Here is a 16,780-nt window from a genome sequence, read left to right on the forward strand (position 1 = left end):
AACAGGCGAAGTCCCGGCAGACTGGAGGAGGGCAAATGTTGTCCCTATTTTCAAAAAGGGGAAAAGAGAGGACCCAAATAATTACCGCCCAGTCAGTCTGACATCAATACCAGGGAAGATTCTGGAGCAGATCATTAAGCAAACAGTCTGTGAGCACCTAGAAAGGAATGCTGTGATCACCAATAGTCAGCATGGATTTCTGAAAAATAAGTCATGTCAGACTAACCTGATCTCGTTTTTTGACAGAATTACAAGCCTGGTAGATGAAGGGAACGCAGTGGATGTAGTCTACCTTGATTTCAGCAAGGCATTTGACAAGGTGCCCCATGATATTCTTGTAAAGAAGCTGGTAAAATGCGGTCTTGACTATGCTACCACTCAGTGGATTTGTAACTGGCTGACTGACCGAACCCAAAGGGTGCTCATCAATGGTTCCTCTTCATCCTGGAGAAGAGTGACTAGTGGGGTGCCACAGGGTTCTGTCTTGGGCCCGGTCTTATTCAACATCTTTATCAACGACTTGGATGATGGACTCAAGGGCATCCTGATCAAATTTGCAGATGACACCAAACTGGGAGGGGTGGCTAACACCCCAGAGGACAGGATCACACTTCAAAACGACCTTGACAGATTATAGAACTGGGCCAAAACAAACAAGATGAATTTTAACAGGGAGAAATGTAAAGTATTGCACTTGGGCAAAAAAAAATGAGAGGCACAAATACAAGATGGGTGACACCTGGCTTGAGAGCAGTACATGTGAAAAGGATCTAGGAGTCTTGGTTGACCACAAACTTGACATGAGCCAACAGTGTGACGCGGCAGCTAAAAAAGCCAATGCAATTCTGGGCTGCATCAATAGGAGTATAGCATCTAGATCAAGGGAAGTAATAGTGCCACTGTATTCTGCTCTGGTCAGACCTCACCTGGAGTACTGTGTCCAGTTCTGGGCACCACAGTTCAAGAAGGACACTGACAAACTGGAACGTGTCCAGAGGAGGGCAACCAAAATGGTCAAAGGCCTGGAAATGATGCCTTATGAGGAACGGCTAAGGGAGCTGGGCATGTTTAGCCTGGAGAAGAGGAGGTTAAGGGGTGATATGATAGCCATGTTCAAATATATAAAAGGATGTCACATAGAGGAGGGAGAAAGGCTGTTTTCTGCTGCTCCAGAGAAGCGGACACGGAGCAATGGATCCAAACTACAAGAAAGAAGATTCCACCTCAACATTAGGAAGAACTTCCTGACAGTAAGAGCTGTTGGACAGTGGAATTTGCTGCCAAGGAGTGTGGTGGAGTCTCCTTCTTTGGAGGTCTTTAAGCAGAGGCTTGACAACCATATGTCAGGAGTGCTCTGATGGTGTTTCCTGCTTGGCAGGGGGTTGGACTCGATGGCCCTTGTGGTCTCTTCCAACTCTATGATTCTATGATTCTATGATTCTATTCTAATAAATTGCGGAACATAACTTTTGTCCGGAGAACGCAGGAAAGGGAGACGTGAGGAAGTCCAGAGGGTTATGAAAAAATGTATGAAAGGCTGTGATTTTCTATTTTTTCTTCTTTATATTTTCTTTGTCTGTTATATGTTTGGTGACTTTCTTTTCTTAAAAAATGCAATAAAAATATATTTTTTTAAAAAAAGAAATGCTCTGTGGAGGGATGGGACAAAAAAATGGGGGTCAGTAGAGGGGAGTCAGAAATGCCCCTATTTTCACCTGAGGAACGTTTGAGGGTATGGGATCCTGGGCTTGCACCTTAATGGCATTTGGAGTTTAAATGCACCTGCAGAAGTGAAACTGAGCACTGGATCCCTGTGGAAGAGGACACTTTCCCTTTGGATACAATCACACTGAGACTCTGAGTCTGGAAAAAGTAGTAAGCTAAATTTAAAGGAAATACATACTTGATAGGAAAAATTCTAGTTCTGTCTGAGGTGGAGATACAAAGAACCTCTTTGTTTTCAGCAGGAGACATACACAAATATGTATCCACTCCGAAGGTGAAGATGCAGAAGGGAGCAGTAGGAAATGAGATCAGCAACCCTAAGACCATCGCCTAACATACGAAGGAAGATCAGCACAGGTTAAACAACAGTCTAGGAAGCTTTGGTATTCATATATGTCTCTCTACTTTGGGGGAGCCAATTTAAATATTGGGGGGGCAGGTAAGCCCTGCTCTGCATAATCTATCACAAGATGTGGTGTACAAACACCATTTAAATGGCAATGCCCATCAACTTTGGAAGGGCAGCCCCCTCACATATTTTATTGGAGGTCCAAAGGGACCTCGGCCCCTAGGAGTCGGCTCCTATTGTCTACTTTCTCGCCATCCAGACCACCAGTCTTAAATACAAGTTGAGTTGCACCCCAGCACTTCCAACATGCTCTGCAGATCATGTGGTGTCACCACTTGGGGCAGTAAAACTACTGCATCTAGCCTTGTTTTCCCATGCCCATACATTTCCTTTTTCTCTTTTATACAGTGGTACCTCGGGTTACAGACACTTCAGGTTACAGACTCCGCTAACCCAGAAATAATACCTCGAGTTAAGAACTTTGCTTCAGCATAAGAACAGAAATCATGCTCCAGCGGCGCAGCAGCAGCAGGAGGCCCCATTAGCTAAAGTGGTGCTTCAGGTTAAGAACAGTTTCAGGTTAAGAACGGACCTCCGGAACGAATTAAATACGTAACCAGAGGTACCACTGTACACACATACCTCCCAGCATCATAGATCACCCACCCACCCACATGCCATTTCCTCTTGTTCTTTTACTGCCCCTGTCCCTGCCACATCTGGTGAGAATAGCTGTCCTGTGTGCAGGTGCTCTGAGGCTGACATAGAGGGGTGCTAGGAGCCTATTGTCCTCCCACAAGCATTTTCACATTGCTCTATCAATGATGTTGCACAGGACTCTTTCTCCCTGGATGCATCAGTTCATTAAAATGAAGGGAGACGCAGTATCAGTCTTTAGAGAAATGTCCCAGCTGCAGCTCTTCATCCAAGAAGGAATCTCTTGTGTCCAGGGGTCCTCGAAGGCTAAGGCAGCCATCCAGAGCGCTTAGGAATTTAGAGGAAGCAGCAGCACAGATAAGTCCCAGATCTCCCATTTCAACCAGGCAAAGAGCTAGAAGTCTGATATTAAACACTGTGCAGAACTGAGAAGGGGGTGGGCATTTCTCCCACGTTCAAGATGTGTGAGCAGAAGGCCCATGGGGTTCAGTAGCACCAGCTTTTTGAAATGAGCTTGGGCAAGAGGATGCTGAATCCCTACTCCACTGTGTACCATATAACGTGTGGATCAGACTTAGTTCCTCATCTGTAAAATGGAACATAATCTAGCCCTTGTGGCACAAGTAGTTCTGTCCTCTAAAACCTCACCACCATTCCTGCAGCTGTTGTCTGAGGCAGCTGCTTCATTCTGCCAAATAGAAGGACCAGTCTTAGAACTCATCTGCAAGCTGACTTGCTTTGGCAATCTTAGCAGCCAAACAAGGATCACAGTATGTGAAAGTGAGGCCTCGTGAGTGGAAAGTGAATGAGGAGAGCATCTCTTGATCTCAGAGCCATCTGACTCAACAGCCACGCTAGCCAATCTTGCTGGGAACCTTCTCACTTTCTGATGTGTACTTCAGAGCCCAGGGCTTGAGATGTGGTGGATCTTCATTGGGACTGATGAGGGTGCCTTAGAGCAGCCTTCCTCTGGTGTCCCATTCTGACTGCAGTTGAAGGGAGTTGGGAGTCCAAAGTAACTGAAGGGTAGCCATTTAAGGAAGACTGCCTCAGCATGAGGTGGAATGCCAAATTTAACTTTGTCCACATTCATATAATTTTTTTCACACTTGTGATCCTATGACATTTGCCATTTGTTTCATATGTTGTAAGTATAGGGATCCAACAAACCACTTTAGCTGCAAATAAAATTATATTTACATCAGCACTGCTAGCCCCAACACTCTCCTCCTATGGAGCAGTGGGGGAAGCTGATGTTGGAACCCACCATCAGAAAAAGGAAAGTTTATAATAGGTGTGAGTGGTGGTCCTGTGTGCTTGGCAGGCCTGGAGCTACCATGCACCTCTCTGTGGCAGTCACCTCAAGAGGCATTCTGGGAAGTGCTGTACCCACCTCCCTGCAGCCTGCCTGCTTGCTCATAGTGACAAAGAAAAAAGGTCAACAATTTATGTGTTTGTCTAAAAAAAAGCTTTTTGAAATATATTGTCAGAGACCTGGCTGAGGAGTACAACTCGATGAGGAATGGTGGGAACCTACCCCTCCCCCTGCTCATGGCCAGTATCCTGAAACTCCACAGGACCAGTGGAGTAGTGTTGATTTGGAACAATGGTTTGCTGAAGGGCACAGTTCGGGAGACAATAGCTGGGCGGAACTGGGAGGTGATCAGCAAGAAGAAGAACAGGAAGAGAGTGAGCTAGCCGACTTTCACTGAAAGATCATAGAATCATAGAATCATAGAGTTGGAAGAGACCACAAGGGCCATGTGCAAGCCTCTCAGTCCCAAGGCTAGGAGGTTAGATAAGGTGGCTTCACAAAAGGCTCAGTGGTTGAGAGATCAGGTGGCTAGGAGACGAGAGGGCGAAAGTGACTGGAGGGAAGTGGAAGGAACCTTAATTGGGAGCACCTCCGAGAATGGTTGCTTGTTCTTTTGCTGCATTCATTAAACTTTTCTATTACTGCTAAGAGCATGGGTAGGCAAACTAAGGCCTGGGGGCCGGATCTGGCCCAACTGCCTTCTAAATCTGGTCTGCAGATGGTCTACATGAGTAGAATGTGTGCTTTTATTTTAAATGCATCTCTGGGTTATTTGTGGGGCATAGGAATTTGTTCATTCCCCCCCCCCCCAAAAAAAATATATATAGTCTGGGCCCTCACAAGGTCTGAGGGACAGTGGACCAGCCCCCTGCTGAAAAGGTTTGCTGACCCCTGGGTAAGAGACTGCTTTCTCTTTGTACATCTTATCTACAGCCAAGGGGCAGGGAGGCAGCTGCTCACAGTGGAACTTGAGTAGAACTCTGTGGGTTAGTGGTCTGACAGAGATTTGGAAAGGAGGGTGAAGGAAGATTACATGAAATGGGGAGGAGAAGCAAGGGGGATGAAATGGAGAAGGAAAACGGGGGGGGGGGGGAGCAAGAGAGCCAGCCCTGGTGCTTGCAGGTTTTATCATCGCTACATGCCAGGCAAATAGCAGTGTGGTGGGAGATTTTTAACTGGAAAAATATCAGCAGGAAATGTTTACCCTGTAGGTCACTATCGCAGTTCCAGGTGGATTCAGCAGCACCTCTGCCAGCTGTTAAGTTTGTAGAACACAGTGTGAATGTTCCTGTCACAGAACCTTAAGAATGGCCATGCTCCTGCCAGGTGTCTCCTCCTCCTCATTCTCCAAAGTTCTGGCTGAGGATGACCTGAAACCTCCAGATGCAGCCCAGAACAGCAGCCAAGGAAGAAATGGGGCCCTTGGGGAAGACTGGCAGGGATCCTTCCCCTCAGAATGGGAATTTGGTGTCTGACTCAGAGACAGAGCAACCCTTGTGTCCCCAGGAGCAACGGTGCTGCAAGAGGCTGTCTGTACCTGGAACCCAGCTAGGACAGGGCAAAAACACTAAGAAAAGCCCTGTGGGGTGAATGTAATAGCCCTCCAGCATAGCATTCTGTTCTCATCATGGCCAACCAACTCCTCATTTGTGATTACCAGCAACTGGCATTGAGGGGCCTGTTTCCGGCCCACAAGCAAGACACGAGGGCATAGCCTTCTCCCACTGTTATTTCTCAGTGGCAAAACTCTCTTCTGAACTTTAGTGTTTATGGATAATAACCATTGACTGACCCCTCCACAAATTTATCTTATTCTTCTAAAAGCCTTTGCCCCCCCCCTTGTGGTAATGGGGTTCCATACATTAATTAGAAATGTCTTCATATGAGTGCTGCACAGAGAACAGTGTTTGACTTGGACTGGGGAAGACCTCAGTTGAAATGCCTACTTTACTGACCATGGGCCTCACACAATCCACCTCACAGGTTTAATAGAATCATTGAATTGTAGAGTTAGAAGGGACCCCGAGGGTCATCTAGTCCAACCGCCTGCAATGCAGGCATCTCAAGTAAAGCATCCGTGACAGAGGGCCATCCAACCTCTGCTTAAAAACCTCCAATGGAGGAGAGCCCATCACTTTCTTGTCAAACAGCTCTGTCAGAAAGTTCTTCCTGATGTTTAGTCGGAATCTCCTTTCTTTTTACTTGAAGCCATTATTTTAAAGCCAGCTTAATACTGGTGGCATTTAACTAAGTTTACTCAGAGCAGACCCACTGAAATTAAAGGACCTAACAGATGTTCATTAATTTCAATGGATCTACACTGAGGAAAACTTAGTTGCATACCACCCTAAGTATCTCTACCTGTCTTATCTGAAACAGTGAGATCACTAGAAACAACAACAAACTTTGCAAAATTCAGCAACTGGTCTTCCTTCCCTTTCTATTTGGTTTTAGAAAACTGCAGTACAGTATTATCCTGTTCCAGTGACAAAGCCTTTTGCTGTTCCATGGACAACAAAAGTCAATTGAGCTTTACAGCAAAATGCTAAGATTTGTTAACAGAACTAAATCTGTGGTTTTGATGGTTGAATGAGGTCAGCCCAAAACTGCTATAGGCACAGGAAATGTATCTACATGATATAATTATCTGGAACATCATCACTTCCTTCCTAATGTGGCCCAGGAAAATTCTCTCTCAGTGCATGCAGCTGTCAGTCTCAGATCTATCTGTTTTCTGAGTGGGTGTACAAATGAATAAATAGCAGGACAAGTCACTTTTTGGTGAAAGCTGACATATGCACACCCCAGACACCTGTGGCTCCAGCACTAGCAATAAGGCCGGCTTGGTCCTGCAGTTCTCACTGGGAAAACCCACACCCACAGTTCTCTACTGCTCACAGCTGTTTGAAGCTGGAACCTCAAGACGAAAAGCTGATGTGAAAGTTGCCCAGGGGGATATGATCCCATCTGGACAATTGCCATTCTTTTGAGAAAGGTGGAATAACTATCAAGAGTGGATCCAAATTGGGACCCTGGATGAAGGCGGACGGGCTTTAGCTATTCGGGGACTCCTGTGCCGGATAGGAAGGTTCCCATTGGCTCCCTGGGCACCAAGAAGTAGGTGCCAAGAGTGGCTAACTTTTATTTTAAATTTTAGCATATCAAACTGAATGCTTTTGAAAAAGTGCAGAGAGTCTTTTTCTTGTTGAATGAAATAAATAAACTAAAGAAAGCATTCTTTAAGCATTTGTTTGTAAGTTTTATAAATTTATTTAATTTTAAATTATTAATAATAAGTTGCCAAATACAGAGTTTGTTTAAGTGTTTGCCGATTTCTATAAATTACTATAGTTGGAGGCGGCGGACCAATCTAGATCTATAAAAGTGGACACAATCTTAGGGGTGCAGGGTCCTGAGGGCCATCCCGAATCACTAAAAGAGTCACCCTTCTTTGGTCAAAGAAGCTTTGTGGATTTCTGGAGTGTTTCAAAAACTGACAAACACCATTTGAGCAGTGGGCAAAAGAAACATGCTTGTTACACCAAGGGCAACTATCAATTCATCTTCAGTTTATTTTCTATAACTTCTATTTTCTTGGCAAAATAATGTATTGGAAAAGAACTTCCTGTTGAACTTGTTGGTAGCAAGCCAAAAAAAAAAAAAAAAAAAAAAGGCATATAAAATGAGAATTCCCTGGATGCTGAGATCCAGTTCGGGGCATGTACTATTTGGTGAGACAACCTCAGCAGGGATTTAAAATCACAAAAAAGCAGCAAAGTAAAGCACGGAAACATCGGTTGTTAGGGACCTTTAAAATATGCCCTTGTGCGTTCCAAAGCTTTCCCCATCCCTTAACATAGAAAAAGACCACACACTTGGTAAGTTAAAATATGGTTTACATACAAACTGTTCAAAGGTCAGATTCATGTGTTTTTCCAAACACCATTCAGAAAAAGTTGCACAGGCAGTAAAACTTGGCTTAGCTATAGTGGTGAAAGTATCTAAATTATTGGTATAGGAACTCCAGGGTGACTTGTGAGAGCCACGCAGTTTGGAGCAACCAGCTCAGATCTCCCATGTGCTTGATTACTTTCCTCCCAAGGTGAGGGGGAGTGACCTAACTAAGTCTGGCAGGACAGCTTACTCTATGGCATGCATACCCAAGGCACTCTTTCATGCATTAAGTAGACTTAAGCATGCTGGTTATATGAGGCTGGTTTTCCCACAGAACTGAACAACAGAGAGTTTTTAAGCTCACTACTGGAAGATGGCTCAAACATTTGTCAAGTGTTTACTTTCTCTGAAAGTCCTTTTCACATACAGATACAACTGTAATCCAAGTTTCATGAAATCCCTGCTTGCAAATAAGGTTTTGTGTGTCCAATGAAGAGAACCATGAAAGATCATGCCATCATAAATGTGTTAGTATTTCAGAAGCCACAAGACTTTGATGTTTTCCTGAAAGAGACAAGCATAGCTACCCTTCTGGGAATAGTGCTTTCCTGCCCATTTTCTCTCTATTTATCTTTGGTGCAAACACCAGCAGTGCAAAGGCCTCCAAGCCCATCATTTACCAGCCTGATGTTGTGCATAGGGTGAACTTCCTACTTGTCTGACAGTGGGAGAGTGTCACTTGGTGATATGGTAAGCCTTGTGGTTATCATTCCACAAGGAATGAATGAACCATCTCTGACTCTGGGTGACAGTAGGACCCTTCCCCGTCACAACTTCTGTTTTAAAGAGTGACTAAGTCAGAGAACTCATGCAGAACCGTACCTAGGAAAACCAGGCATGTTTTCAACATAATTTCCCCCTAAGATGCGGTTCCAGTGATGATGACTACATCTGCAGGTCTGATGCAATAGCCGATTCTGATCTTTCAAATATGCAATTAAAAACAAGCATATTTTTTCATAAGTTGAAAGTTCCCCTCCTGCACAACAGAAGTGCAGCTCTTCAGCAAGTGAAAATGAACAAATGACAGAAAATCTACTTCCTTCCTGCTAATTTTATTTACTTTATCAACTGATATCCCCACCAAAGCTGTTTTCTATGACACCCATCATGTTGTTGCCCGCCACCCCAATCTCTGAGTGGTGAGAGATTTCTGGGGCTCCAGGCACTTACCCAGGGTTCTATTTCCTGGGACTGAGGGACAGCAGAGACTGTGGTATCTTTATGATATATGGTTTATTGACACATATATACAACCTGAACCTACAATGGAGGGGCTCACAGCATTAATACCCCAAGAGGGTCTTGCTTCCCCCATAGTCACAGCCTTGGATTCAGGCAGAAATCAAGCATGTCTCTCCCTCTCTGATTTCTGCTACTTGTAGCCCAGTTTTCACACACTCTAGTTCAGCTTTTGTCTTTCTTACTACTAGCCTGGGGAGAGAGAGAGCTCACCCATTTGCCTTCCTGCACAGAGCAACTCCTTTCTTATACTACACACACACACACACACACACACACACACACACACACACACACACACCATACTTAGGGCCCATTAACTCACCAAGAAACTTGCCTAGCTCCTTCAACAATGGAATCCCCCAAACTTACAACAATATATACAAGTCGTTTGTAGTTATTTAGTGGTGAAAGAAGGACTCTCTTTTCATTGTGCCTTTCAGAATAGGTTCTGGTGCTAAGTTATTGTGAGACTTTTTCATTCAGATAAAACATTCTTTTCTTGGGTTAGCTAACAGCACGGATCCTTTAGGAATAATGGTTTTAATTTAGAGGGGGGTGAGACTGGGGCAGTGTGTGAGTGTGTGGGAAGAGAACATGTCTGGCTGTAATCCCAAGAAGGATTTGGTAGCTAGAAGCACTGTGTTCACTCTTTATTCACTATTTATTTCCAATATTTATATACCACCTCTGAGTGGTTTACAAGTTAAAAATTAAAAATGTAAAATACAACAGGAAACTAAAATCTAATACAGACTAAAACCATAAAAAGTGGGTAATATTCAGTACAATATTCAGCACAAGTAAAAGAATATTTACGACTGAATATTTCACCTGGCACCTAAAAAGGTAATAAATAATATAGGGACTAGACCAGTTTGTAGCCGACCTCATTTGTTGCATTTTGTCCACACTCTGTCCTATGTGACACAACTGGCAGAAGGTACAGTCATACCTCGGGTTGCGATCGCTGCAGGTTGAGCGTTTTCGGGTTACGGACGCACCAAACCCGGAAGTACCGGAACGTACTGACTATCATTCAAGGCACCCCAGGGTGTCATGGCACACTGGTTGAAGACATAGGGGATAGGATGGCCCTGCAGAACCCCACAATGAAAGCTCCACGGGGTTGAAAAGCATTCCCCAAGCAACACCCTCTGAGAAAGACCATCCAAGTAGGACTGGAACTACCGCAAAGCGGTGCCACCCACCGCTCCAGCAGGATACCATGGTCGATGGTATTGAAAGCCACTGAAAGGTCAAGGAGAATTAACAAGGACATGTTCCCCTTGTCTCTCTCTCAACAGAGGTCATCATACAGAGCGACCAAAGCAGTTTCTGTGCCAAAACCAGGCCTAAACCCCATTTGAAATGGATCTAGAAAATCAGTTCCTTCCAAAAGTGCCTGGATCTGGTCTGCGACCACTCGCTCCAGAACCTTGCCCAGGAAAGGGAGATTAGCAACTGGCCAGTAGTTAGTTAGGTTTTCCGAATCCAGGGAAGGTTTCTTAAGGAGTGGTTTTACCACTGCCTCCTTCAAACAGGCAGGGACCTCCCCCTCTTGTAAAGAGGCACTGATCACCTCCCTGGCCCAGCCAGCTGTTCCCTCCCTGATGGTTTTTATCAGCCAGGGGGGGCAAGGGTCTAGAGCGCAAGTGGTCGCCCTGACTGATCCAAGCACCACATCCTCGAGCCTTACCAACTGAAACTCATCCAGCACAACAGGACTAGACTGTGCTCTGGACACCCCATGAGTTTCATCTGCTATAACAGCAGAGTCAAGGTCTTGGTGGATGCAAGTGATCTTATCCTCAAAATGCCTTGCAAATAAATCACAGCGAGCTACCACCTCCCAATTGCCCAACGCCAGGAACACACTCTTTAGATCCCTGCCCCGCCCCAGACAGAGAACCTGGAGATAGAGAATCTCTCTAAACCACAGCAACTCCCCCTCCCCAATCCTCGAGTCTGGCCTGACGCTGCACTGAGTACCCTGTTCCCCCACCCAGTTTCAGTGATACATGCCAGATCTGCCTCCCCATCCATAATCAGATCATGAATAAGGGAGATTTTATTCTGGGCTGACCTGGCATTCAACAGCAGCAGTCGCAGACCCGAGGGCTGGCTGATATGACAACCACAATTCCCCAGGTTGGAGGAGGGACTGGCACACGGCACACTCACTAACGTACCCAGAATTGAGGGGATAAAAAAGGGTGGAATAAAGGAGATGTAGCAGATCAAAGGAAGTCATATAGGATGTCAATGGAAGATAGGTTGGGAAGTCTATAAGATGATGAATGTATGTAAACTTAAAATGGGTTTTTTTTTTTTAAGAACTCAGTTGAACTATTTTGGCATTTGAGGCGTAAAATCTGTCAGTACCTCTCTCGCTCTGTTAATAAAAATTCAGTAATGATAAATGGAAACTTGCTTCACATGACACTCGGAAGTCTCTTGGAGGCTCCTTGGGTCATCTCTGCGCATGCCCTGCTCTGCTGCTGATGCGCGGCTGCTCTTGTTTTTAGTACTGTATTGCTGTTGCATTAATCCATGACATTTAAATGCTTAAATATTTAATGCACTTAAAAGCCTCCATAACAGAAGAAAATAATGTAAATTCTGAAATGAATGTATAAAGCGGTGGTTTGGGTGCCATTTTAATGTCTATTTGGCTGTCAGTCTGAGTTGTCTTACCTCTGCTCCTCTTTACTACTTTCCAGCCAGGACCTCCTGCTGCCGCCACCTTCCCTACAGCTTAAGTGGGAGGGAGGGAATCATACATTTTCAACCTTTTCCTCCTCCTCTGCAGGTTTTGCTTTTGCAGCATTGATTTCTAGTGTCTGGTGCTCTTGAGGGTCTGCTTGAGGGTCCATTCGGCTGTGCACACACTACATCTTTAAAGTACATTTGAAGCACATTCTTTATCCTCAAAGGCTTCTGGGCATTGTAGTTTGTTAAAGGTTGGTGAGAATTGTAACCCCTTGAGGGGTAGACTACAGCGCCCAGAATTCTTTGAGGGGGTGAAATGTGCTGCAAATGTGCTTTAAAGGTGTAGCCCAGCTGTCGGTGAAATCATGAAATGAAAGTAGAATCACAAGTCTCAGTCTGGTGTGGATGACACACTGACTATTCACTCCCATCCCCAAATCGGCAAGGTATTCTGTCCAATCCCAGGCATGTGGAGGCTGGTTGTGATTAGTCAGAGGTGAAAAGTAGTCTGCACACACTTCATAGGTTCTTGCTTCACATTTGCAGGACTGAAAACTCTCCCAATGCTATGCCATTGTAGGCCCTGGCTCCAATTAAACTATTATTGTTGTCCAAGTGGCTGAAATGATTAGTTTGTTCAATGTTAGGGAAAGAAGAGTATCGGGGGCGGGGGGGGGGGCATCTGACTCCCACATGCAACAAGAATTGTTCCTTGACCCTTTAAAGGCTTTTATAGACTGGCTATTGAGCATGGGTATATTATGTTTTCTCCTAAATAATGGATGCATTAATATGGCATGAGTGGTTTAACCTCTAAATGAGAGGTGCTGGGACTCACCAAGTCCTGGGGTTATGTGTGTAGCTCCTGACACCTCAGTGTCACAGTTTACCTGGGAGCTGGGCTACATGATCTACAAGAGAAGTGTGACCAAGGACTCCTTGCAATGTCAGTGTCAGGGAAACACATGAAACTGCCTTGTACCAAGTCAGGTCATTGGTTCATGACCTGACACACAGCGTCCCAGGGTTTCAGGCAGGGGAAATTCTCGGCCAACTTGAGATGCTGAGGACGGAACCTGGGACCTTCTGCATGCAAAGCAGTTGCTCTACAACTGAGCTATGCGCCTTCCTCAAATGTCACAATGATAGCTGAGGGTGAAACTAATTTCACTTTGCACACTATTTGGCTGGAAGCCCAAGCAATCCTGTCCAGTCAAGGAGTTGATTGGATTCCTTATGCATTCTGCCTTAGCTGCAATCTTATGCACTTACTGGGAGTGCCACTGAGGAAGCACATATGGGATCAGGCTCCCAGCATGTGTGCGCAAAGTTTAAGGTTGAAACCCAGAAAATCTAACTTCTGTTTTGAGGGAGGTTGTTGCCACCATCACAGTTTCTCCCATTCTATCATTTATTGGGCTCATTCACATTCCCAACTTGCTGTCAGGCAAAATCAATATTCTGTTTGTTACAATGGATGGGGGAAGAGATCCTAGGGAGTACCAGGGGAGAGGCAAGAGAGCACCTCCCTGGACGAAGAGTTCCCTCCCGCTGCACCTCTGTGGTTCCTTGGAAGAAGGGCACTTGTTGCAGCCTCATCTCTCAAAAAAATGCACTTTGCCCATTTAGTGCTCTCCCATAATTCTTTTCTGGTGCCATCACTGGAAATGGGTTTGCTACCATACCTGGGAAAGAACAGAGAGGGAGGAATCAGCAGCCACAGCTGCTGAAGAGATACTAGATATGAAGGTGTAAAGCAGGGAAGGAGAACTTGTGGTGCTTCATTTTTTATTTTAATGCTTTATTAATTTTGCAAAAATCAATTGACAAAAACAATCCAAGATCAATGCATATTACAAAAAGAAAAAAATTAGATTCATACATAACAGATTCCATTATGACTTCCGATCACCCCAACGTGGTTCCTAAGTTACATTTTTGACTGCACACTTTCCATTGTCTCTCATAAATTGTCTCAATTGTCTTGGTTTTGTAAAGTTTCCTAGTGTCTTTCAGGGGTCAATCAAGACCTGCCAAAGAATTTAGATGTTTACAATGTTCTTTTATGTATACTCTCTAAGTGTCCCATTCTCTATTAAATCACTGTTCTGTATCATCTCTAAGTCTTCCTGTCATTTTTGCTAACAGCGTATTCTAGCATTTTCACCTGCCAGTCCTTACTTAGTAGGAATGGATTCTCCTTTCCATCCTTTAGCTATTAAGATTCTTGCTGCGGCTATTGCATACATGAAAATTCTCCTTATATTTTTTGGAATATCGTTACTCATTATACCCAGCAGAAAGGCTTCAGGTTTTTTTTTGCAAAAGAAAATTTAAACATTTTCTTAAGCTCATTGTATATCATTTCCCCAAATTCTCTCTTTTTTTTACAGTTCCACCACATGTGTATCATTGTGCCTTCTGCCTCTCTGCATCTCCAACAATTGTTCGACCTGGTTTTATACATTTTAGCCAGTTTTGAAGGTGTTAGGTACCAACAGCAAAACATTTTCATGAAATCTCTTTCAGGTTATAACGCACACTTGAATCAGAGCCTGAATGAGCTTCTCCATAGTTGTACAGTCTACAGCACAGAGGCGACTTTTGCATATACTGTAGTCCACAAATTCTCAATGAGATTTACGTACGGGGAATTCCCTGGCCAATCAAGTACTTGTATTTGCTGCTCTGTCATGAATTTCTTCACCGCTTTCGATGTGTGACAGGGGGCTAGGTCCTGCTGCAATAACCCAATACCATCAGGATACCTCTTTTCCAGCTCTGGAATAACTCTCTTTCGTAGAACCTCAATATATTGTGGCGAGCGCATCATTCCTTCTATTGGCTGCAGGCTTCTGACACCATAATGATCAACTGACTTATCATGTTTGTTTTGAGTACAGGATTAAGAGTAAGATAGAAAACATGCTTTGTTTCAACTAATTTGCACAATGGTGTATGTTATTATCACATATTAACTTAATAATAGATTTGCATTCCTAATAGTGAGACCCACTTAATTTTGGCCTGATGGAAAGAGGATAGGGCTTCTGTACCTTTAACATGGGTGAAGAGGAGGCTACACAGCTATTAAAGGGGCAAGAGCCCTGTCCTCCTTTCCACTGGACCACCCGAATTTAATTCTTTTATATCATGTGTAGCTGCAACAAGGAGCACCTTCTCAATCACTTCTGAAAAACTGGAATCCTGCTCATTCAAAACTTGTGAGAACACCTGACCCACAAAACCCCAAATGCCCACCGGGCCACCTCCATCTGCAGAACTGGCACTGCCAGCACACAATGCGCTCCAGTGCTCCCTTCCAGTAATCCTGAAGCAGAAACTGGCCTTGCAAATAGGTTGCCAGCTTATCAACCCGCCTCTGCTCCTGTGCTGCGGCCACGGGTAGCCAGGAGGGGTGGGGCTGCCCCCATCAAGGAAATAAATAAAAAATGCTAAACTAAGCGACCAGTTGCGTCTCAGAGAACTCAGCCGTGGGGCAGTTTCATGTGTCCGGTTCATCCCCACCCCTCCGAGAAGCCCCGCCAGCAGAGGGGCCGACGGGAAGGAAGCAGCGGGGGCCACGGGAAGCCCCGGCCGCGTCACGGAGCCCAGGACGCCCCCAGGCTGGAAACCTCGGGGCCCCGCTCTCCCCGCTGCCGAGCAGCCCGCCCTGAAGAGGCGACGGGACGCCGAGCCGGGAGCCCCACCGTCGGGCGGCGCGCGGAGCTCCCTCTGCCGGGGAAAGCGCGGCCCCGCCGTCGGCGCGCCTCCTCCTCCTCCTCCCTCCCTCCCTCCCTCCTCCGCCGCTCGCGCGCCGCTGGCTCGCCCCGACGCCTGGGCGGGCGGACGCTGCGATGGAGGAGGCAGCTGGCCAGCCCCGCCGGCCCGCAGGAGCCCCCCGCGCCGCCGCCACCGCCGCCGCCGCCTGGAGGTGAGTGCCCCGCCAGGACCGCCCGCGCCGTCCGCTGCTGCTCGGCGTCGCTCCTTCCCCGCCGGCCAGGCCGCCCTCTCCCCGACCCGGCGCCGCCACGGGCTCCTCGGCGGAGCTGGGCGGGGAGGCGGCGGCTGCTCCCAGGGAGGGTGGATCGGGCCCCGGCCCTGCCCGCCCAGCTCCTCTCCGGTGACTTTGGGAAGGGGTGGGCGGGAGCCTGGAGGGGAAGGGGCTGCCAGTCCGGACTGAAGGCCGAATACAATCTTTGCTGCTTATGCTCCTGCTTCTTGTCATTGGGCACAGTGTGTTGAAAGCGAAATGCCTGTCCCTCCGCCGGTGGGCGTGGGGGGGGGAGCGGGGGGGGGGCGGAGGGGCAGAGCATCTCTGCAGGCGCAGCATCCAGAGGCGCATTGCCCCCCCCCCGCAGGTCAGTCCACTTCCAGTCTGGGGGCATCTTCAGCTATTGCCCTCCTGCTCTGCTTTTCTCCAAGGAAGTGAATGACTTGTTTAGGAAGGTCCCCCCTTCTCTTGTATACAGAAGGTATCTTGCCGTCCCGTCCAGCTTGAGGGAACATCCCAGAATGAGCAGAAAAAGAGGAAAGTCTGTAAGCAGGTGCAGAAAAAATGAGTTTATTCAAAGCAAACAGCCTTGACACATTTTGGGCCCTTCACGAGGGGAACTCTGTGTTAAGAAAACATAAGCTTTGAATAATAAAACAATAATAATAATCAAGCTCTATTCAGGGCATCGTGGGACGCGGGTGGCGCTGTGGGTAAAACCTCAGTGCCTAGGATTTGCCGATCGCATGGTCGGCGGTTCGAATCCCCGCGGCGGGGTGAGCTCCTGTCCTTCGGTCCCAGCTCCTGCCACCTAGCAGTTTGAAAGCACTCC

General features: G+C 46.3%; 1 protein-coding gene across 2 annotated transcripts in view; it reads left to right on the forward strand.

Moving 5' to 3' along the window:
* Positions 1–15,520: 15,520 nt before the first annotated feature.
* Positions 15,521–16,780, forward strand: part of S1PR2 (sphingosine-1-phosphate receptor 2) — a 53,838-nt gene continuing 52,578 nt past the window's right edge. For both annotated transcript variants that reach the window (XM_077921433.1, XM_077921434.1), the window contains exon 1: positions 15,521–15,888. The gene's annotated coding sequence lies outside the window, so the exon portion shown is untranslated. The remainder of the gene's footprint in view (positions 15,889–16,780) is intronic.

This window comes from Podarcis muralis, chromosome 17 (genome assembly GCF_964188315.1).
Source record: "Podarcis muralis chromosome 17, rPodMur119.hap1.1, whole genome shotgun sequence".
NCBI classification, from domain to species: Eukaryota; Metazoa; Chordata; class Lepidosauria; order Squamata; family Lacertidae; genus Podarcis; species Podarcis muralis.